Below are 23669 nucleotides of genomic sequence, written 5' to 3'. Positions count from 1 at the left end.
GCCCACCGAGCGGCGTCGAGTGTCTGTGTAGCAGCCCAGGCTTGAGTCCCCACCCAGCTTTGTCTTCAATCATCATTTCTACAGGAAGCAGCGCATCTCCCACTTCCTCCTCTCTTAGTACCGGCTAGCAAGCCAGCTTTCTTGTTTGCCTCGCACTCCACTAAAAGGGCTTCCTCTAAGTCGCTTTGCCTGCTGCTGATAGTAATTTGGCTCTAATCCCCTGGACCCTTTTGTTCCAGCGACCCTCCACCCCCACATCCCTTCGGCACTGTTTTCTTTCCCTGTCTCATTCCCTAGCCCTCATCTCCCACCCACAGAGTGCCTCAGTGGGTCTCCTTCTCAACACCTAAGCTGCATTCTCATTCTGAACTACAGCTGCTGTTTATTGGGTCGGTGGCCCCCACCAGGCTCTAGTCCTGAGATCCGGGGCCAGCCTCCACAGCTCCTTCTGCTTGATGGCCGATCCGCATTCCGGGCTAGCTCGCAGCTTTTTGCTGCCGAGTTTTTCCTTTGCGGCCAACCTTCCCGGAGCTTCATTTCCCCAAGGTCTCCCTACCACTGAGATTTTATTTAACCCATATGCTGAGAAAATAATGGCCCCACAGGACTTCTTCTGGGACATGGGAGCTAAGCCAAGTCCTGCAACGCTGAGGTAGGCTGAACAGTGAAAACAGGCTGCAAAGAGCGTGAATGAAGGGAGTGAGGAGGTCCTGAATGGCCTGGATTCCCATCCTAGAAACACCCTCCTCCTCCACCCACACATATACTGGTAGGACTGAGAGGGTCTTCATGGCCACAGTGTCCCCTTCATGGCTGGTGTCATGGGTCAAGGTAGAACCTAAAGGCAGTCTGTCCACCAGAGTTAGAATCTGAGCTGTCATCCCTGCCTGTGAATTTTAACAAATGACTTAACTTCTATTTGCCTCAGTTTCCCCACTTGCAAAATAGAGATGATTATACCATATTTCACAGTGGAAAAATCTGAGAACTAAATAAGACCAGACACATGGTGCACCGTTATAGTTCCAGGAAGAGAAGAACTATTCAATACATACTAGTGCATATTATTTATAGGAGCTTGAAACTCAGATGTGACAAGTGACCTGAACAGCCAAACCAGAACCAGTGTTTGTTCCCCTGGCTTCCCCTACAGTTGATGCTCACGGTAACAATATACCCAAGGCTTGAGTCATTCTCTCTCTTGATTAAGGGAGCTACGGTTTAAACACCAGCAGGGTGGGAGGGGGCGGGGTGGGAAAGTGAGTCCTTGTTCCAGAAGGGAGGTGATGCTGTACCAGCCGGATGTGGTAGACAAGAGAATCACAGAGAGCTCAAGGCTTCCCCGGCTGACACGGTGAGACCCTGTCTCAAGTGTAAATAATAAATCAGCAAATCCTCCCTCAGAGGCAGGGCCTGGAAAGCCACCCTTCCCAAGCATTGGAAGCAGTCTGCAACTGTATTTTTAAGGTCCTACCCTACCTTCATCCCCCAGCAAGGAAACTGACAGGATCATTAGAAATCTAGGATTGATTCAGGCTCATCAAGTGAGCCTTCTAGCACACCTTGGGGACCACAGCCTGTCATCCTGGCAGGTACAGAATTTAATCTCCCTTCCCTGTTGTTTTGATTTCAGGTTCCATGAAGTTTCCTGGAAATCTTTTAATTGTAAGGGACCCTGACGTGGAATGTTGTTGGGTTTTTGTTGGTTTCCATGTGGAAGCTGAGGAACCACCTCTGAAGTAACAGCAAGTAGGAGTGCTCTGCTAGAAAATGGGACAAAGGTCCAGTGTCACACGGGTTATCACAAAGCCAAGAAGCCTGATGCCAAAGGTTACCAGAGACGTCTAATGTAAATTACACACACACACACACACACACACACACACACTTACATAATTACAACACACATATGTAATGTATATATATATAACACAGATACATGATACTAAGCCTAAGAAAAATTAAAAGCATGCTTTTAAAGTTTGGGGGAAAAAAAACAAGAATTTGGTCATTTTTAGACCAGTTGAATCTAGCCTTAGCTATGGATTCAGGTAGATCGTTACTTTGAAACTTAACTCTCTATCTGTCTATCTATCTATCTATCTATCTATCTATCTATCTATCTATCCATCATCTACCTATCTATCTATCTATCTATCTATCTATCTATCTACCTACCTATCTATCCGTCCATCCATGAGAAAGGGGTTGATACTTGTGTGTAAGCTTTTATAAGAAAATCTCTTTTTTTTTTTTGGGGGGGGGGGGGTTTCGAGACAGGGTTTCTCTGTGTAGCTTTGCGCCTTTCCTGGAACTCGCTTTGGAGACCAGGCTGGCCTCGAACTCACAGAGATCCGCCTGCCTCTGCCTCCCGAGTGCTGGGATTAAAGGCGTGCGCCACCACCGCCCAGCAAGAAAATCTCTTTTGATCAATGAATCACTCGGAATCAGCCCTGCTGCCTTCTAATCCATCCTTTCATCTCTGGTCATAAAGCTCACAGTAGATTGAGCTGCCCAGCTCCCAGAGAGGTCAACCAAACTCCTCGAAGTAAAAAGTCAGATTTTAAGATCTTTCCCTTCCTGTCATTGGCCTCATTGCTTCCAGCTAGTTCTAGCAGTTTCTTTTTTTTTTCTTTTCAGGAGACAGAAGTCAAGGGTGGGAGTGTAGCTCAGCCAGGAGAAGAGATTAATCCAGTTTAGTTTAACTCAAACACAAGCATAGGAAGTCCTGACACCAGATCTCCAAAGTATCCATTTCACAGGGAACATGGTACCATTTACCCTACGTGAAATGTTTGTGCCCTCACTTGTCAGATGCAAGCTGCCTTCCATACATTAGATCAATACGGAGACAGACTGAAAACAGCCCTAATGTCCACCACTGTCCTTGTTTGCAGAAATTAATCGCTTGTTGCATTTCTCACATGTATCTGATAGTGGGGGCTGATGAGGACATCATTTTAGCCTGATGTCTGTCCTGCATTTTTAGGCATTCTGGCTAGAAGATTCTAGACATTACTTTCACCCGAAGCCTATTCCTCTTTCTATATTCTCCATTTTCTTTAATGATGCACATCAACCAATTGTACACACAGCATTAGGATGGCCCCAGACCCCTTTTCTTTGCTATTTCAAAGTAAGTCAGTCTTTGGTTGCTGCCTCCAAATTATCTCCTTACTCACTGTGATCCTTTCTCTCTCCTGCCACCACCTTCTGTCCCCACTGCTCGGGCTTCCCATGTGACTGCAATGTCCCTACTATGTGCTGCAATGTCCCTACTATGTGCTGCAATGTCCCTACTATGTGCTTCTACCTCCAGCCATTCTTCTAAGCCATCCTCCCAGAATTACAGTTCCAAGAAGAGTTGATCACTACACCACCCCGTTTTCATTCCTCCCTTTCTGCCCTCCCCAGGGCTTAGGAGACAAAGGCCCTGAACCTCTTTGCACAGCACACAAGACCCTATATGATGTCACCTGTCCACACTCCAGCCTCACTGTCTCTTTCAATGCCATGTCTGCCATCCCAGTGGGTGAGTGGTAGAGCCTGCTTCCGCCCACACCTGTACCTTGACACCTACCATCACTGTCTCCACACACACCCTCCCTCATCCTTCTCCCCGCAAGGTAGTCTGGAAAGCCCCTGTTTACCATTCAAGACAGCCTTTCCTAAAGGCCTTTTGTGATGGCTAACTTTTGTTATCAACCTGACTGGGTTTCAAATCACCCCAGGAGACATCTCAGGATGTGCCTGTGAATGTATTTCCAGGGGTGCCTCACTGAGGGAGGGAGATGCACCCAGAATGTGGGGAGCACCATTCCCTAGGATGGGAGCCCAGACTGAATTAGAAGGGGAAAGGCAGAAGGCTGGCTGAGATCCAACTCTCACATCTTCCTGCTTCCCGTGACCAGATGCTGCATACTTCCTCCACCATGTGCTGTCCCAACCATGACAGATGACACCCTCTAAATGTGAACCACGATAGACCCTCCTTCCTGGAGTTGCTTTTGTCGAGTATTTTGTCAGAGCAGTAAGAAAAGAAAAAAAAAATTACATATATACATATATCCATCCATCCATCCATCCATCCATCCATCCATCCATCCATCCCCTGGCCATGTAAGCCGAGCAGGTTCTCGCCTCTGTGAGGCATTCTGCCTCGCTGCTTCAACACTGGTTGTTTCAGTGTTCATCTGCTGTATGCCTGGCTTGCCCCTCTGGTTTGGGTCCCTTTGTGTTTTCTTAACCAATGTAGCAGGTAGCTAGTTCATAGACGTCTGTGTATTGAGCAAACAACAACTGAAGCAGAAAGTCTCAAGCTTTTGTATTTCTTGGGGTACCTTGGAAGGGGGTGGGTGGGAAGAAAGTCCAAAATGAGAGCTTGGCCAGAGTGTAAAGAAACACCCCCACCCCCTGAAGAAATCCACGTTAGTGTACACCAAATTCTGAATATTCACTGAGGCCGCATACCTGACAGAAGCAATTTAAGGTATAAGAGATTTATTTTGCCTTATGGTCGGGGATACAGTCTATCTTCATGGGGAAAACATGGTGGCTGAAGTGACTGGGTGCCTGGAGGCAGGAGCTTGCCACGCAGCTTGTTCACATTTTGGTGGATTGTCATAATCCAACTACTTCCCATCAGCTTGGAACCAAACCTTCAACACATCAGACTTTGAGGAGACACTGGAGATACCATGAGTTTATTCTGACTAGCCAGCGTCTCCAGAGTGTCCAGTACCTAGAAAGCACAGTAGGCATTAAATCTTTGCTCCGTGGATGAACGAAGAACCCCAGAAATAGCAGAGACTATTTATCATATTAAGTAAATGATGGAGTTTAGTATGGATTAGACTCACAGCTTCTAGGCTAACAAGATGGCTCAGTGGGTAGAACTGAGATGAACTTGGCCATGCAAGCCCAACCACCTTGAGCTCAATCTCTGGAACCCACATAAAGGTAGAAGAAGAGAACCAGCTCCCAGAGTTGTCCTCTGATACCCACACAAGCACTAGGGCAGGTACACACTCATGTGTACCCCACGCCCCACATACACACACCACTATTACCACTGCTAACAATAGTAACCACAATTGTCAAAGTTCCCGGATACGGTGTTGAGGTGAAGGGTTGCTGGTGAGGACTTCGGTGTCTGGCGTGCAGCAATGAATCTGCGGCCACGGCATCTGGTCGTACCTTTTGATACTAGACTGTCTCCCTCACCCAAAGGAAATTGCTTCATACCCTGAGGGATTGGTTTCTCCCCACTTGATTCCTGGAAAGTGGTTCATCTACAGGTGCCTTTGGGGACTGAGGGGGAGAAACCTATCCTTGCACGGATAGATGGGTGTGTTGACCCTGAGGCTGCCGCTGTGTTTGGATCCATCAACTGGAGTAACTCCATGGTGCTCATGAAGACATGCTTCTCGCACTGTGAGCTCTTTCTCCCGGTATCAGTAACTGAGAGTCAGCAATCTTCCACAGCTTGTCTGTCCTGCAAAGGACAAGACATTCCCCCAGGTACTGTTGGCATATTTCGAGAAGGACAAGAGGAATTTGTCTCCTGAGGACCCACTTTAAAATAAAATCTCCAAAAAGATAACTCAAAGACAGGCATACAAACAAAACCCAATTTCATGTGTTCTTATTTTTTTTTTTTAAAGATTTATTTACGTATTATGTATACAGTGAGTGTTTAGCCTGCAGGCCAGAAGAGGGCACCAGATCTCATTGTAGATGATTGTGAGCCACCATGTGGTTGCTGGGAATTGAACTCAGGACCTCTGGAAGAACAGCCAGTGCTCTTAACTTCTGAGCCATCTCTCCAGCCCCCATGTGTTCTTATTTTAAGAGGGAGAAAGGTAAACAGTTGCTTCTAAAATTCAGGACCTCCTCTCACCTGAGACAAAACAATACACTTTTTTTTTTTTTTGGTTTTTTGAGACAGGGTTCTCTGTATAGCTTTGGAGCTTATCCTCAACTCACTCTGTAGACCAGACTGACCTCGAACTCACAGAGATCTGCCTGCTTCTGCCTCCCAAGTGCTGGGATTAAAGGCATGCGCCACCATTGCCTAGTAACAATACACTTTTCAAATGGAAGTAGAAGAAACTGAGGGGGGAAAATAGACAACATGTAACAGCCTCTAAAAAGGGGCTCAGACAAAACTGAATTCACCCAAGAGTATTACTTCACTCTTTAGGTGAGAAGGAAGAAAATACATTCAGTTTAAAAGGAATGGAAATATTGCTGGAATTAGTCATTTAGTAGCACTTACTTTTTCTCTAAAACTGGATATAATTATATATTCAAACATGCAAATACTTATTAAGAACTTGCTAAGGAACAAAATAGAATATGTCACTTGTTTCAAGAAGTTTATGCGATCAAATGGAATCAACAAAGAAAATGGTTAACAGATAAATATATATCATGTAACATTAAACCTTGTGAAGGAAAATAAAGCAGTAAAGGGGACAGAGTGGCATGAACACACGCTCTATTTTAAGGAAGACGGTCTTCAAAGCATGCTGGCCGTGCTGATTTTTTTTCTTTGATCTTTCTCTTCCCCCGCTCTTTCTAATTCATCCCCTAGTTTTCTTTGCTCTGTTCTCTGCCTACAGGCTCTTCAAGATGGGTCTTCTACCCTGGCCATTCTTGCTCCTTTCTATTCACATTTGCACTGAACTTACCTATGTGACTTACACGTGTAAGCCATAAAATGTACTACAGCTCCCGCCGTGGCCTCTCAGATCGACCATTCAGAGGCCCTGGGTGTCATGTTCTGAGGGCACTCAGGCAAGCCCTGTAGAGAGAGAAAGGATCTTAGATCCCCTGTCAAGAGCCTGCAGCGCCCTGATAATCTTGTAAGTGAGCCATCTTGGGAGGAGACTCTCCAATCGGGGCAAGCTTTCAAATAACTGGCATTCTGACTGGAGAGCATCAGGTGAGAAGGGGCCTGGAAGTACAAAGATGAGCTCCCAAATTCCGGACCCACAGAAACAATGAGAAATAGTTAATGTTTATTGTTTCCCGCCCCTGTGTTAGGGAAAGTCATGGTGCACTAACTCTGTATCACTCTTTCTGCCTCTGCCTTTCTGTCTGTGTTTGGCCAATAGGCAGGAGTGAGGTCAGCATGTCCCTTACCACATTGCTTTGGTTCTGATTTCCTTCCGCAAAAGCCACAAGTCCTCTGGGCATGGCCACTGCTTCCAGGACTGCAGCTGCTTCCAGGACTGCAGCTGTTTGTGTTCCAGCAACCCTAGCTCCTTCAGGTCTGGATGTAGCGATGGATCTTGCTGTGGTTCCCTTAACCCTGCACACACCACTGGGACTAGTCCCTTCACTCTTGGGGAAAAAATCGCCTGCCTTCTGTCTCCAGAGTAGAAATGAATGTTTTCCTGTAGGGGAGGCTCTCTGAATAGATAATTGGGGGGGAGGGGAGCAGGCTTCTCATTTCCAGGGCACAGTGTTCAACAAGCGTGAAGCCCCTGGGATCAGCAGATGTTTCCAAGGAGCATGGAAGAGTGAACATGGGTAAGGAATGCACAAGTGTGAGAGAGCTAGGGTGTGAGAATGGGACGTCATCAGGAGCCACAGCGGAACAGGTTTGGTGGTTGAGGGCCGGTTAGTGAATGTGACACTCAGCAGTGGGGCAGAGTGGGGGACAGGCTGGGCATGGCCTGGTCTGAATTGCCTGATAACATGAGAGTGAGGGTTTTCAAAAGGGAAGCTGTGCAAGTGTCATAGGGAGCTTTTTTTTTTTTTTTTTTTTTTTTTTTAATTTAGAAAGATTGTGGGAGCGTGGTTCAGGATGACAGATATTGAGGGCTCGGAGAAGAGAGTCAGGGTGTATTTTCAAAATAAGGTTGTGAGAATTTGCTGCTAAATTGGATGTGAGAGAAGGAGAGGAGGAGGAAGAAAGGTTCGAAATGAATGATGGGTGGTGGAGCCCTGTGCAGAGATGGAAACAGAGGGGTGGGAGGGGAATGATGGGTGGTGGAGCCCTGTGCAGAGATGGAAACAGAGGGGTGGGAGGGACTGATGGGTGGTGGAGCCCTGTGCAGAGATGGAAGCAGAGGGGTGGGAAGTGAATGATGGGTGGTGGAGCCCTGTGCAGAGATGGAAGCAGAGGGGTGGGAAGTGAATGATGGGTGGTGGAGCCCTGTGCAGAGATGGAAACAGGGGGGTGGGAAGGGACTGATGGGTGGTGGAGCCCTGTGCAGAGATGGAAGCAGAGGGGTGGGAAGGGACTGATGGGTGGTGGAGCCCTGTGCAGAGATGGAAGCAGAGGGTGGGAAGGGACTGATGGGTGGTGGAGCCCTGTGCAGAGATGGAAACAGGGGGTGGGAAGGGACTGATGGGTGGTGGAGCCCTGTGCAGAGATGGAAACAGGGGGGTGGGAAGGGACTGATGGGTGGTGGAGCCCTGTGCAGAGATGGAAACAGGGGGGTGGGAAGGGACTGATGGGTGGTGGAGCCCTGTGCAGAGATGGAAGCAGAGGGGTGGGAGGGGACTGATGGGTGGTGGAGCCCTGTGCAGAGATGGAAGCAGAGGGGTGGGAGGGGACAGTTTGCAGAGGAGGAGGAAGTCAACAATTTCCTCCTCTCAGCTTGTAAGGGGTAAAGAACGACCTACTTTTTTTTTTTTTAAGGAAGATGTTATTTTACAAGAAAAAGGCTTTTACAGCCACAGCGGTTCTATCTCTTGGCTTGTTCTAGTGTTGCCAATAAAAAAACTTTTAAAAGCAAATAATGTTTCCTCGACCTTAGAGTGCGATTGGACTCTTGATAATCTTCCTCTAAAAGTCACACCAGGAAATCCAGAAGGAAAGTCTGTGCCCAACGGGGGTCTAGACTCCTCTTTGTTACCAAACATAAATCTGCCTCATTTTCCTCATTGAAGAGCCTAATGACCAGGCTTATAAAAGAGACATCACCCTGCTTAGCCTTGTCCACTTTGAATTTGAAAGCTGATTATTCCAAAACCGGTGATCTTCAACCTTCCTAATGCTGCGACCCTTTAATACAGCTCCGCAAGTTGTGGTGACCCCCAACTACTCATAACCGTGATTTTGCTACTGTTATGAACTGTGATGTACATGTCTGATATGCAGGATATCTGAGATGTGACTCCTGTGAAAGGGTCATTTGATACCCCCTCCCTGTCCGTCCCCCCAACACACACACTGGTTGAGAACAGCTGTCCTTAATATATGTGACGGGAAAGAAGACTCAACCGATGCGTCTGTTTTTCTCAGGACTGTACCCCGAGCTCTGTTTCCACAGCAGCCATAAAAGCAGAGCGGTACCCCAGGCAACCAAGGCGAGCTCTCCGCAAGCAACAAGGCTTCCTGTCTCACTGGGCTAGGTGATCACTGATTTCCTTCAGCTGACTTGACTTGTCAGAGCCCTGTGTCCTGTGCAGAGGACACACACACACACACACACACACACACACACACACACACACACACACACACACACACGCCTGTCCTGAGGCCAGAGTTTGGGGGTCTTTCTTCCTTTCCCTCCTTCCTTCCTTCCTTCCTTCCTTCCTTCCTTCCTTCCTTCCTTCCTTCCTTCCTTCCTTCCTTCTTTCCTTCCTTCCTTCCTTTCTTCCTTTTGCTTTCTTTTGGTTGTTGTTTTCAGAATGACCTTTGTCTAAAAATTCTGTAGGCTTCCAACAAGGGACACAGCCTACTGTGATAAATGGACCTTTCCCTTCCCCCCACTCTGGTTACCAAGGCAACGCCAATGACTGATTTCCTGGTTGCCATGTGAATGCCGTGGGATCCCAGCCCACTCTACCACACAAAGACGTCAGAAAGAAAAGCGAGGAAACAAAACAGAACGAAAATCATATTCGAAAAGACAATTTCATCGCCAGTTTTCTAGTCTCACACAAAAAGCGAGGGAAGGGGCCAAATGTAGTTAGAAACAGTGCTCCCCCCGAGGTGGGGGAGTGTGTTGTTCCCACTGGGGAAGACAGAGGGAGATCCCCAGCAGTTGGCATGGCGACAGGAAGACAGATGCCTTTCTCAGGTAGCTGGAGCCCTCCAGCAATCCGTCCCACCCAGAGGAAATCTGAAAGACTTAATGGGCATGAAAAAATTAAGTTAGCCTCAAAGCAAAACAAAAACCAGGTCTTGTGGACTCTTTTCAGAATGCATTTGTTTATTTAACTCTAAAAGAACAGAGTGAAGATTCCAAATGTTTTCATTTCATGTTTGGTCATGTGTAAGTTTTATTTCTATCCAATGATTTTGTAAAATTAATCACAATATATTAACTATTTTTATTCTCCCTTTTATTGATATGTTACTCCCTGATTAAAACTGCCTACCAAAAATTGGTCACTCTGGATTTCTCTAATTATCATAACCTAAATATTTACCTTAGTAAGTCCATAGTGCACTTGTTTGAGGGAAAAAATGTAAAATATGTACTACTATAATTTTGCAAAAAAACTAAAATTGTTGATAATTCATCTGGAGTTTTCATTGTACTTCAGAATACATGGTTTAAAATCATTTTTTGACTTTTCTACAAAATATCTTCCTGCCTTTTGACAAAATCTTCATGTTTTAAAAATCTAACTTGGTAGAATTTTCCTAGGTTTTCTAAAATGCACACAGATAAACTGCTGGAACCACAAGGTCCCTTCTAAAATCTGTCTTATCAGAGTTGATGAAGCAGTGGATTCCAACCTCTCCTTTATTCAGATCTTAGTACCTGACCAATGATACATAGATAGACCTCAAGGCCACTGGGGCTACAGAGTACAAACAGATTCCTGTAAGGACATTTTTTGAATTCTTTCTAACACTCATCCTAAAGTGAGCATGCCCCAAAATGGATCAGTAAATGTCAGGTGGTGTGGTGGTTTGAGTAGGAATAGGCCCCATAAGCTCAAATGGTTGAATGCTTGGTTCCCAGTTGGTGGAACTATCTGGAAAGGATTAAGAGGTGTGGCCTCATTGAAGGAGGTATAGTTCGGAGAGCAGGCTTTGAAGTTTCAAAAGCCCACACCATTACCAATGTCTCCCTCTCTACCTCCTAGTTGTGTCTCAAGATGTAAGCTGTCAGCTACCGCTCCAGCACCATGGCCGCCTGACTGCTGTCATTCTCCCCACCATGGTCATGGGCGATAACCCTCAGAAACTGTAAGCCCCCAACAAACTCTTCTGTAAGTTGCCTTGGCCATGATGTCCTATTACAGCAATACTAATGTGACTACAAGATCGGGACAGGAAATTAAGAGCTTTAATAATTTCGTGCAGTTCTAAGTCCTGGAGTATCTATCAGATTCACTTACTGCAGGACCTGACAAGGTTTGTTGATATTCTAATATGATGATTCTCCAAGAGATGAGTCTAGAGAACATAGTGTCTCCCAAATATATTTGACCACTGAACACTGTCTTCTCAGCACATCGTTTGTGTTTTCAGAAAGTATTTTGAGAAACATGGGGCCAGATTGAGTCTAAAATCCAATATAAAGATACATGGACTTTTATTTGTGTTTAAAGTTGTATAATTTTTAAGATCCCTAATTGATCTCAGACAAATTCCTGAAAGAACCAACAGGGAAAAGAAAATGATGAAGAACCCACAGTAAATAAGATACCTTGTATTTTAAACCTGAGTACATGAGCACATGTTTTCCTTTTCAAGATTTTGTTATTCGTTCTATAGTTCTGATAGATGAAATTCTCTAACAATAAAATCCACCGGAAGTTCAGTTTGTTTTATGAAAACATTATGAGAAGAGGCAAAGAAGCATGAAGAGCAGTGGGGCGTGGGGGTCTCTAGGTTGGGGTGAGCTGGAATGTAGCATTGAGTCTCCTTAGAAGGAGTCATCAGTGGTTAGGGAACTTTGAGAAGGGTTTGTGGTACACATGTGAGTATGTATGCATGCATGTATGCATGCTGATGTGTGTTTGCATGTGGAGGCTGGGACTTGTGATGTTAGATGTCTTCCTCTATGACTCTCCAACTTGTTTTATTGAGACAGAACTCACCAGTTGGGTAGACTGGCTGGCGGGCAAGCCTCTAGGACCTTCCTGACTCTGCTTTCCAGTTCTGGGGTGCTTATTTGTTTGTTTGAAGTGGGTGCTGTGGCTCTGAACGCAGGTCACCCTGCTTGCACACAAGCATTTTACCCATTCATTGAACCGTCTCCCCAGACTGAACGAGAGACTTTCTTGGCATGATGTTCTCCTGAATGGAGACTGAAGGCCAACACATGTTTACTCATTATCGGATGCTCTCCCCAAGCCCAGCTGTGGAAAACAGCAGAATTTTCGCAGCCCTGCCACCACTGAAGGCAGTGAAAAAACCAGGACAGAGGGTCCCCTTCTCTTCCTCTCCTTCACACTCCATAAAAAAGAAAGGGACAGTGTCACCGAGTGGATCTGCCACTGAGTTGCTTCATGTAGGCTTCCCTGGGGAGGAGAGAGGTCTGAGCCAAATATTCAATAGTTTACAGGACCAAAGTGTTTTAAGAAACACAAGTGACTGAAGAGTTATGACTTAGAACAAAATGTTGTTGTAGGAGCCTGCTGCCCAGAGAGACAAAAGAGCAGATGAGAAACAGTCAGTAGCAGCCATTTGCAAGTTAAAATTAGTCCCTGTGTTTACCTCAGAGGGTTGAATGTCTTCAGTCAAACCAATTGAGTAGCTGGGGACAGCCATTTAAGCACTGCTGAGGAACTCAGAGGCAGGGACGGAGGTAAGGACATACAGGGAGATGAACTTACTTTGCCCGGGTTACCCAGAGAGTCTATGCTACAGACAGAACTGAGGGGCTAGAGGCATGAGGAAGGACAGAGCAGGGCTGTGTGGTAGGAGAGATTCGGCATCAGGGAAGTAAAAGGCTAGAGTGTGTTGCTAGGGTCACTGTGGATGGGAGAGGTGGGTTGGGGTTGGATGGGAAGTGCTTACTCTCCATGATGCCTCAATCAACATCGACTGAAAAGCCATGGAAGACTTTTGTCTAGGCACTGGCACTCCCAGGTTTATGTTCGAAAAGACCATTCAATGACAATGAATTCGAGGCAAGAAGGGCCACACTCCAGATCCTTGAGTGTTTCCAAAGAATGTTATGGTCAGGTGTGTAAGGGCACAATATGAGGAGGCCAGGCCTATTCTCTCAGGTAGACCTCCTACCTTCATTCAAACCACTCAGCAATCATTTGTTTGTGTTAACTGTATCCGGCCCCTCTTTCGGCCCTGAAGACCTTCCCTAAGACTTAGAGTAAGAAGGGAGTTGATTAAAAGCACCTGAAATAGTTCAGCTTATTATAACTTAATTGGATTGCTGGCCTTTTCCTCTCTATAATGATACCAGTGAGTCTTTAGCAGCCACATCGCAAGCTGTGGCCTTTGTGACAAGATTACTTAGTGGTAGAGTTCTCCAGAGGGGGAGAATTTTTTTTTTTTTTTTACTTTAATTCTAGTAAGTAGTTGTCCTTTGTGAAAACAGGTCAGCCACAGGTCATCCCTTTAGCCGCATAAGCCAAGTCACCATCATGTTAAATAATGCTGGGTCTGTGACTATTCTGGTGGGACCTCAGAAAAGTCCTTCCTGGCTCGGAACAGGGGTACCCAGCCCCTCAGCATTTATGCTGTTGCGCTATGCAGAGCCCCACAGCTGTTGCAGATGAAATTCTGCCTGCCAATCACAGGTTCAGTCATTGGTGGGCACAACTTGGACACAGTGAAATGTTCTGGTCTCCTGGGAAAGCCTGTGCTCTCTCCTTTTACAAAAGGATTCTCAGAAAAACGTATTTCAAGACACCCACTTTAGATGAAAAGATTCTAATTGTACCTTCTTTGATGGATCCCTACGTCTAGACTAGATATTATCAGCCCCGTCCTCCCGGATCTGAATACGCTCGGTGTTCTGGCTCTGAAAGGATTTTTCAAGGATCTTGGTTTTATTATGGTTTAGAAAGAAGCATGACATCACAGTTGTCATCTAGGTTAGACAAGAAGGAGGCCTTAAGACAATAGGAAATAATGCACAGTGGTCTAGGCACACCCTTAAAAGAAATGTTGGTGGAATTTTCTACATTGTTCTGTGTGAACAGTTAACTCATGTTAAAGGTTAGACTAATTTTTCCATCATACTCTCTTGTAAACAATTTGTTCTTTGCTGATAGCATTTTCATTTTCTCCAGACTGTCATTAAGATTCACTTGGGCACTCTGGAAGCTGGGGCAGGAGACTTTCGAGTCTGAGGCCAGCCTGGGCTAGGTAGCAGGACCCCTCGTAAAACCAAGCAGGGCCTCAGCTGCCAGTCACTGTACAGCCCTGAGGTACAGCTTTCCCGGGCTCCGCGCCTACCTCTAGAGGCCAGCACTCACACCCGGTTCTCATAGTAACCTACTGATTCCTTTAGAGTGATTTTCTTCTCAGCCTCTCCTCTCTTCCTCCTTCATTCCTTCCATGTGTCTTAATGTTTTGTTAGCTTTTAATACTTGTGTTGAAACCTCACTGTGGACTCTGGGAAAGTCTACTCCACACCTATGGAGGAGGACGGCCTGTGCCTCGGCCTCAGCATTGTTGTCTGCAGGGTGCTCACACCAATAGTCGATCACATGGACTCAGGGGATCACGTGAACTGCTGTGGGCAGTGCCAGGCTTCCTTTCTGATAGAGCTTCTGGCCACAGGGTTTCCCAACTTGGTCAAGTATCAGAATGCCCTAGAGAGAAATCTTACAGTGCAGACTCCTGGGCAAAGCTCCAGTCGTTGACACAGTCCAGAGGGCCCTGGTGTCTGAGTGACATCTGGGAACCTTTGCATGAACTATGTGTATGGAGGGGGTTTCTCCTCTGGTGCTGTGCTTGTGCAGATCTTTATATAGAGCTACCCATACTTTCTTCCTTGTGGAGCAAAGTATTTTCCTGATCCTCAGTGTGTGTGCCTGTGTGACATCTTCTCTTGGAGCAAAGTGATCAGATGCAGGTGTTTATACTGAGTCTGTTTGCTATGGTCCAGGGTAAGAGATGGTGTCATGGGACTTAATATATGTGGTGATGGAACCCGGCTTTAAGATTTAGGATACTGCTGGCTAGAGGAGATGGAGATATTTGTTTACATAATATAACGAAAGGGGATTAATGAATGAAGCCAAACTGTCTCATGGCATGTAATGTAAGAGATGTCATTTACAGTCCTCTGAAAGCTTGGGCCACTATTCTGGTTGTTTGACTAGAGGATAGACCAATGAAGGTAGTTTTCATCTCTCTTTACCAACTGTCAGCTCTAAACCTCTAAGGTGATGAGATGGGGTTCAGCTCAGATAGCAAAATGAAGGAGCTAAACTCAGAGTGTAGAGAGAGTTTCAGGAGAGTGGGGCCCAGTGGGGGGGGGCATCTATGGAGGACAGAGCATCCTCAGAAGTCTTGGAACTGAAAACTTAGGCTGTATCCAAAGGGCAGAATTAAACCTGTACCCAACTAAGAGGAGACTGGCCAAAAAGGCTGAAGTTGCTGCCTCTAATTTACTGTTGAAGGTAGAATCTGTGGAGAAGGGTCCATAGAGGTCCTGGGAGACATGAATGATGGAAAGATACATCAGGCACAGATAGAAACAAGGTTTCATAATAAAAAGCAATTTATAGCAAGCCAACAGCAAACATCAAATTAAATGGAGAGAAACTCAAAGCGATACCACTAAATTCAGGAACAAGACAAGGCTGTCCACTCTCCCCATATTTATTCAATATAGTACTAGAAGTTCTAGCTAGAGCAATAAGACAACAAAGGGAGATCAAAGGGATACAAATTGGCAAGGAAGAAGTCAAACTTTCACTATTTGCAGATGATATGATAGTATACATAAGTGACCCCAAAAACTCTACCAGGGAACTCCTACAGCTGATAAAATCCTTCAGTAAAGTGGCAGGATACAAGATCAACTCAAAAAAATCAGTAGCCCTCCTATACACAAATGATAAAAGGGCTGAGAAAGAAGTCAGAGAAACATCACCCTTTACAATAGCCACAAATAATATAAAACATCTTGGGATAACACTAACTAAACAAGTGAAGGACCTTTTTGATAAGAACTTTAAATCTCTAAAGAAAGAAATTGAAGAAGATATCAGAAAATGGAAGGATCTCCCATGCTCATGGATAGGTAGGATTAACATAGTAAAAATGGCAATCTTACCAAAAGCAATCTACAGATTCAATGCAATCCCCATCAAAATCCCAACACAATTCTTCACAGACTTGGAAAGAAAAACACTCAACTTCATATGGAAAAACAAAAGACCCAGGATAGCTAAAAGAATCCTATACGATAAAGCAACCTTTGGAGGCATCACCATCCCTGACCTCAAACTCTACTATAGAGCTATAGTAATAAAAACAGCTTGGTACTGGTATAAAAACCGACATATGGACCAATGGAATCGAATTGAAGACCCTGACATTAATCCATGCACATATGAACACCTGGTTTTTGACAAAGGAGCCAAAACTATACAATGGAAAAAAGAAAGGATCTTCAACAAATGGTGCTGGCATAACTGGATGTCAATATGTAAAAGATTACAAATAGATCCATATCTGTCACCATGCACAAAACTCAAGTCCAAGTGGATCAAAGACCTGAACATAAATCCAGTTACACTAAACTTAATAGAAAAGAAAGTAGGAAGCACTCTTGAACGCATTGGCACCGGAGACCATTTCCTAAATAAAATACCAACAGCACAAACCCTGAGCACAACAATTAATAAATGGGACCTCTCGAAACTGGGAAGCTTTTGCAGGGCAAAAGACACAGTCAATAAGACAAAAAGACAGCCAACAGAATGGGAAAAGATCTTCACCAACCCCACATCTGACAGAGGATTGATCTCCACAGTATATAAAGAACTCAAGAAACTAGACATCAAAATACTGAACAGTCCAATTAAAAAATGGGCTAAAGAGCTAAACAGAGAATTCACAAAACAAGAACTACAAATGGCTGAAAGACATTTAAAGAAATGCTCAACATCCTTAATCATCAGAGAAATGCAAATCAAAACGAGATACCACCTTACACCTGTTAGAATGGCTATGATCAAAAACACCAATGATAGCCAATGTTGGAGAGGATGTGGAGCAAAGGGAACACTCCTCCACTGTTGGTGGGAATGTAAACTTGTACAACCACTGTGGAAATCAGTATGGCGGTTTCTCAGAAAATTAGGAATCGAACTACCTCAAGACCCAGCCATCCCACTCTTGGGCATATACCCAAGGAATGCTGATTCATACCATAAAGATACATGCTCAGCTATGTTCATAGCAGCACTATTTGTAATAGCCAGAACCTGGAAACAACCTAGATGCCCATCATCGGAAGAATGGATGGAAAAAATGTGGTACATATACACAATGGAGTACTACTCAGCAGAGAAAAACAATGAAAGCATGAAATTTGCAGGCAAATGGATGGAACTAGAAAAAATCATCCTGAGTGAGGTAACCCAAACCCAGAAAGACAGTCATGGTATGTACTCACTCATAGGTGGAGTCTAGATATAAAATAAAGAACAATCAGACCACAAACCATAGAACCATAGAGACTATATATATACCATGGAGGTCCCTAGGACAACTGTGGCTTATAATAAATTTCAGTTTTACTCAATTATTGAAAAAAAAACCCAAATGAATGGAAACACATGAACTATGAACCAAAGGCTGAGGGGCCCCCAGCTGGATCAGGCCCTCTGAATAGGTGAGACAGTTGATTGGCTTGATCAGTTTGGGAGGCAACTAGGCAGTGGGACCAAGTCCTGTGCTCATTGCATGAGTTGGCTGTTTGAAACCTGGAGCTTATGCAGGGACACTTGGCTCAGTCTGGGAGGAAGGGACTGGACCTGCCTGGACTGAGTGTACCAGGTTGATCGCAGTCCTCGGGGGAGGACTTGTCCTGGAGGAGGTGGGAATGGGGGGTAGGCTGGGGGTGAGGGGAGGGGGTGGGAGGGGGGAGAATAGGGGAACCCGTGGCTGATATGTAGAACTGAATGGTATTGTAAAATAAAATATATATATTAAAAAAAAAAAAAGAAAGAAAGAAACAAGGTTTCTTCATGATAAACTATAAGGGATCACGGTGCTTTGAATGAGAATGACACCCTTAGGCTCACACTTTTTGTTGGTGGTGTTGTTTTGAGACAGGGTTTCTCTGTGTAGTTTTGGTGCTTGTCTTGGATCTTGCTCTGTAGACCAGGCTGGCCTTGAACTCACAGAGATCAGACTGGCTCTACCTCCCAAGTGCTGGAGTTAAAGGCATGTGCCGCCACTGCACAGCCAGGCTCATACTTTTGAATGCTTGGTTCCCAGTTGGTGGAACTGTTTTACCAAACTTACTCTTTGGTAAAGATTAGGAGGTGTGGAATTGTTGGAGGATGTGTGTTGCTGGAGGTGGACTTTGAGGTTTCAAAGGCCAATGCTATTCCCAATTAGTTCTCTCTCTCTCTCTCTCTCTCTCTCTCTCTCTCTCTCTCTCTCTCTCTCTCTCTCTCTCTCTCTCTCTCTCTCTCTCTCTCTGTCTCTCTCTCTCTCTCTCCCTCTCTCCCTCCCTCCTCCCCTCCCCCCTCCTGCTTGTTGATTAGATGTAAGCTCTTAGCCACAGCTTCAGTGCTATGCCTGCCTGCCTGCCTGCCTGCCACCATGCTCCCTACCATAATGGTTGTGGACTCATCCTCTGAAACTGTATGCAAGCTCCCAATTGAAATGCTTTTTTATAAGTTGCCTTGGCTGTCCTTAGTGTCTCTTCACAGCAATAGAAAAGTAACTAAGGGATAAAAATGGTTTTGAGGTAAAGCAGAAAAAAAATGCAGTGTGTGCCTAGACTAAAGTACAGGCTTCCGGGTCCCCCAATCCCGCGGAGACACACAGCTAGGATGAAGCTGTCTGGGTAGAACACTGATTTCACCAGACAAGAGGGGACCCACCTTTGCTCATTCTTATTTTCGAAGCCTCTCCCATCCTTCGATGTTCTTTGCTCATGACAGGGTTAGTCATTGACACAAAACAACGACGACGACAATATTCTAGTGCTTACTGCAAGACAACTATGAACAACGGATAATCCTGTCAGAGTACCCAGCAGCTGACTAAAGTTTGGGGCTGCTGGAGCTCCGCTCCCAGAATGGAAGGAGAAGGCCCAAGTGTGAAGTGAGACACTGGTCTGTACATGCTGCCTCCGCTTATGTGTTACAGAATGAGCAATAAGAGTGTCGTGATATTGTTATTCTTTAAACAATCACCTTTGTAGTACATCTTGGTCTCTTACCATTTATTTTGAAGAAGAATGTATGATTGGCACAAAACTAAATTTACCCTTTAAAAAAGTATAGTTATGTGAGATTTGACCACTGTATACATTGAAGTCACTGTTGTGATAAAAATGTGGGTTGATGGCATCAGTTCCCCAGTTTTATCACCCCCTTTTGCAGTTCATACCTCCCTGATGACATCCTTATTATTTATTGCCTTTTCCAGAGTGTCGATTAAGCAGAGGCATGCAATATCTAACCTCCTGAGTGAGGCTCGGACTCAGCATGGTGTTCTGGAGATCCATCCAGAGTGCTCCGTCCTCAGTGGTCCCTCGCTTCCGAGCATCTTGTCTTCTGGGTTTGAGAGTAGCAGGTATATGTTGGTGTGGGGAAGTGTGTGGACCGAGGGTAGAAGAGTCAAAGAGGACACAAAGAAACCCAAAGAGGACATTTTAAAGAAATGAATGAAGACTATTTGAAGTAGGATTCCCAAACTCCTTTTTCTGCATGAGCCTCTGCACTTGGATTGCTGGGTTGGCCTAAGAGCCTTAAGTATGATGCTGGATTCTCAACCTTCTAGGTAGCAGCCATCCCTCCAGTCTTAGGGATGTGGGAACTGAGATTCCCGGAGGTGTGGTGACCTGCCAAAGATCACACAGTGAGTGAGTGATCGAAACAAGATTTGAAGCCCGACAGCTCAGTTGTTCTTTTCTTGCCAAAAAAAAAAAAAAAAAAAAAAAAAAATTACAGTCATCTATCAAATCTCATTCACTGGAGGAGAGAGAGGCCAGCACAGATCTAAAGTCTGGCCGTTGATGGAGAGCAACCTCCTTCAGAATCCTAGATTATATCAGCCTGTGCGTCAGGAACAAAAATAACTACAGACCCAGAAATGCAGTTATAGACTGTTTAGAATATGAAGTATCTGCAGGCGTAGAGGCCACCAATTTTCTGTACGTTAGTACGTCTGCCTGACGGAGCCACCAGCCTATGGGATTTGGTTAAAGCAGGCAAAATTTGACCTGGACACCTACCAAATCTACATGTAACCAGATCTCTCCTGTACAATTCTTACCCAGAGATTTCTAAGACTGGATGTTACTTCTTTGTAAATAACCCTGTTCAATAAAGAATTGAACAGTAACATGGCTACCTTTTTGTAAAACCTTTTTTTCTTTTATTTTTTAGATTATAATATAGTTACATCATTTCTCCTTTCCCTTTCTTCTTCCAAACCTTCTCATATGTCCCTCCTCGCTCTCTTTCAAACCCACAGCCTCTTTGTTCATTAATTGCCTGCTCAGTCTGTATACTGTTACTTGTGTGTATGTTTCAGGGCTGACCATTTGGTGGGGGATAACCAATGGTGTGCTCTTCCCTGGGCAAGACTATTTCTCCCACTCTCGGATTCCTGACTTGCCTGGAGGTCTTTGTGTATGGTTGAGGCCTGTGGACTCTCCCCAGTCCACTTCACCATTCTGTTGTTATCCCTGTTCAGCTCATGGTCAGGCAGTCATGCTCCTGAGATTTTAGGGCTGCTGCTGCTGACATTCGTTAGGAGAAACGATCTCACAGCAAACTCTCTGGTGCTCTGGCTCTTACAATCTTTCTGCTTCCTCTCTGCGGTGTTCCCTGAGCCTTGGGTGTGGGAGTCATTTTGTAGATCTAGTCACTGGAACAGGGCTCCATATCCTTGTATATTGACTGGTTGTGGTTTTCTGTAATGGCCTCTGTCTGCTGCAAAGAGATATTTACCTGATGAGGGGGAGGCCTACCCTTATTTGTAAGTATAAGGACAAATATTTAGAGTGTAGTTAGGGATTATGCCAGCTTAGTAAAGTAGTGGTTGTAGATTCTCCTCCACGATCCAGGACTTCACTAGTTCCTGGGTAGCCGGCTAGGTTTCCAGCACCAGGCATGGTCTCCCTCTTGTTGAGTGGTATCAGTCCAAATAGAGAGCTGTTGGTTACTGCTAAGGTGTGTGTGCCACTACTGCGCCCTTAGGGTTATCATGCCATGCTGGTCGTTGTTGTGGTTCATAGGCATCCTAGCAGGGTAGGACTTTTGGTTGTCTCCCTCCTTTGGAAACTTGCATGGTGCCTCTGGTACCATGAAAGCTAGTCCTCAGGGAGGAGACATTCAGGTCAGTTCCAGCTCAGGGGTGCTGGGCCCTGTGTCTGAAGTACATGAGGAGTGAATGGTACAATTTGCCTTAAAATGTTTTCTTCTGGCACCTGTGTTTGTAGGGAATTGAGGATCGTAGGAACGAACAGAGGTTACATTTTGACTGCTGGGTCAGCATATCCCAGACCCCTGATGTTCTTGTTAGAGCTGTGAGGAAGAGAGAGGTAATGGGGGTCAGACTTCGAAAAGCACCCTCTTGTTTTCCTAGATATTCTTGGGCCACTGAAGTATTACAGGTGAAGAGAGCTGAGAGATCAGGATATAAATAATTTTTTTCTTTATCAAGATAAAAAGAACGGCATAGGAAGGTGGATTTAGATGCAGAGATAATCAAATCCTAGCCTCCCCTGACCCCCCTTTTTCTGTCTCTTATGTCAGCTTGGCGCTTCTGCCTCTGATGGTAATTTCTGACTTGGCTCTCCTTCTCACCTCTTCTGAACCCTGGCACATTAATAAACGTCCGCACAGCCTAGGAACGTTCTCTGCTCGGCTTTCACTAGACACTCACAGGGGAGCTTTTAAGAGGCTGAACTGATGGCTAGTGCCTAGTTTTACAAAGTTCTGTGGGTTTACACCCTGCTCTTTTGTTGAGACTCTTCTGACCCTTCACGGCCCCCGCTATTCCGAGCACAGAATTTTGTCCTTATTCAGCTATGCAGCAGGGGATGCTGGGGCATGTAGGGTATCTACTCTGCGTGTAATACAATGTGCTTAGGCCAAACAGGACAAAGCAGGAACAAATGGAATGCCCCAAAAGGAAGGGAAAGAAAATGCATGTCTATAACATTTGCCCTTTATTAATGAGTACGTCCGTTCTCCATAACTTTGCGTGCCATATAGAGCTCCCTTCATGGGTTCCCAGAATTCACTTGGGCAACACCCCAAAGCGATCCTTTTCTTCCCTGGCGGACAAGGCTGCCCTTTACAGCAATCTGTGTGGATTGGGCGTACTCTTCTCCTTACTCGGCATCCAGGAGCATCTGCAGCCACACTGTACAGGAGCACAAAGCCCGCTGTACCTGACTTGTCCACCTCTGGAGGGGACGACATTAGCATCTCGTCAGTCTTTCATCTGCCACCTTCGCCCAGCGCTTGGCTCTTGTCTCCCTGCTGGTTGACAAGCTCTGTTTTCAGTCACCAGGGAAGGCCTCTCTTCCACGTGGCTCTGACCTCAGCAGGGGAGCGTGAGGTTTGCAGAAGTCTGGCAAGATGATCAGGGAGCAGGCGTCAGTCCCTACAGCTCCGGGCCAGGGCACCATGGATGGAAGAGAGAAAGTGCTCTGAACGTTATGTATGAATACAAGTTTGCGTCCTGGTCCACAGACAGGGAATTCTGAAGCAATTCCTGTTTCCCTTTCCCACCCTACCCCTTCAAAGGCCTGCCCCTTCTCTAAAAGTCACAGTGTGTCTTTTATTTATCACAGCTTCTGGATGAAGTCAACACTTTCTTTGTCCAAAAACCACTCTTCCTAACTCCGTAGGGACTGACATTACGTAATGAAGGGCAGTGTTGAGAGTATCTCGACATCTACAGTAAGCCATAAAAACACAGTAGATCCAACGCTATGCATATGGCCACCTACGTCATTGTGAAAAAGGAGGGCGGGTGACAACGGTCCCGACGCAAGGGTAATAATTCTATCCACCGTGCAAGCAAATGACCCGCAGGACTTCGGCTGTGATGGCTGATGTGAGCAGTACCCTAAACGCTGCTATTCCTGGTAACTTTTCTAAAAATAAGTCGCCGTCGTCGTTATTTATGGCCCTCAACTTTCACACCTCTGTCCTTGTTTTCTGAAATTCCAAATAAATAAATAAATAAATAAATAAATAAATAAATAAATATTTTCATTTCTTTAAGAGGAAGGTTTCTTGGCTACTGTTAAGTGAAAGCTTCTTGACTACATCCTATCCCCAGGATGGGCTCAAACTCCTGAACTCAAGGGTTGCTTTCCTGCCTCAGTCTCTCAAGTAGCAGACATCTCCATTTTCCCGGAAGGAGGCATTTGGGCTCCTGCTTTTAAAGAGCAAGGATTAATGGGAAATGTGGTTATATTTGTATTCGTCATCTTACCTCGCTCCAGGTTTTTAGGAGACTCATTTTCCTTCTCATCATAAAAGTAACAGGAAGCAAGAACTAGAAAATACTTAGAGAAGTTGATGTGTTTGCATCATTAAAAAAAAATCACACAGAC

The sequence above is a fragment of the Peromyscus leucopus genome, chromosome 9, assembly GCF_004664715.2.
Source record: "Peromyscus leucopus breed LL Stock chromosome 9, UCI_PerLeu_2.1, whole genome shotgun sequence".
Classification (NCBI taxonomy): Eukaryota; Metazoa; Chordata; class Mammalia; order Rodentia; family Cricetidae; genus Peromyscus; species Peromyscus leucopus.
The sequence above is the reverse complement of the archived record's forward strand: the minus strand, read 5'-3'. Positions refer to the sequence as shown.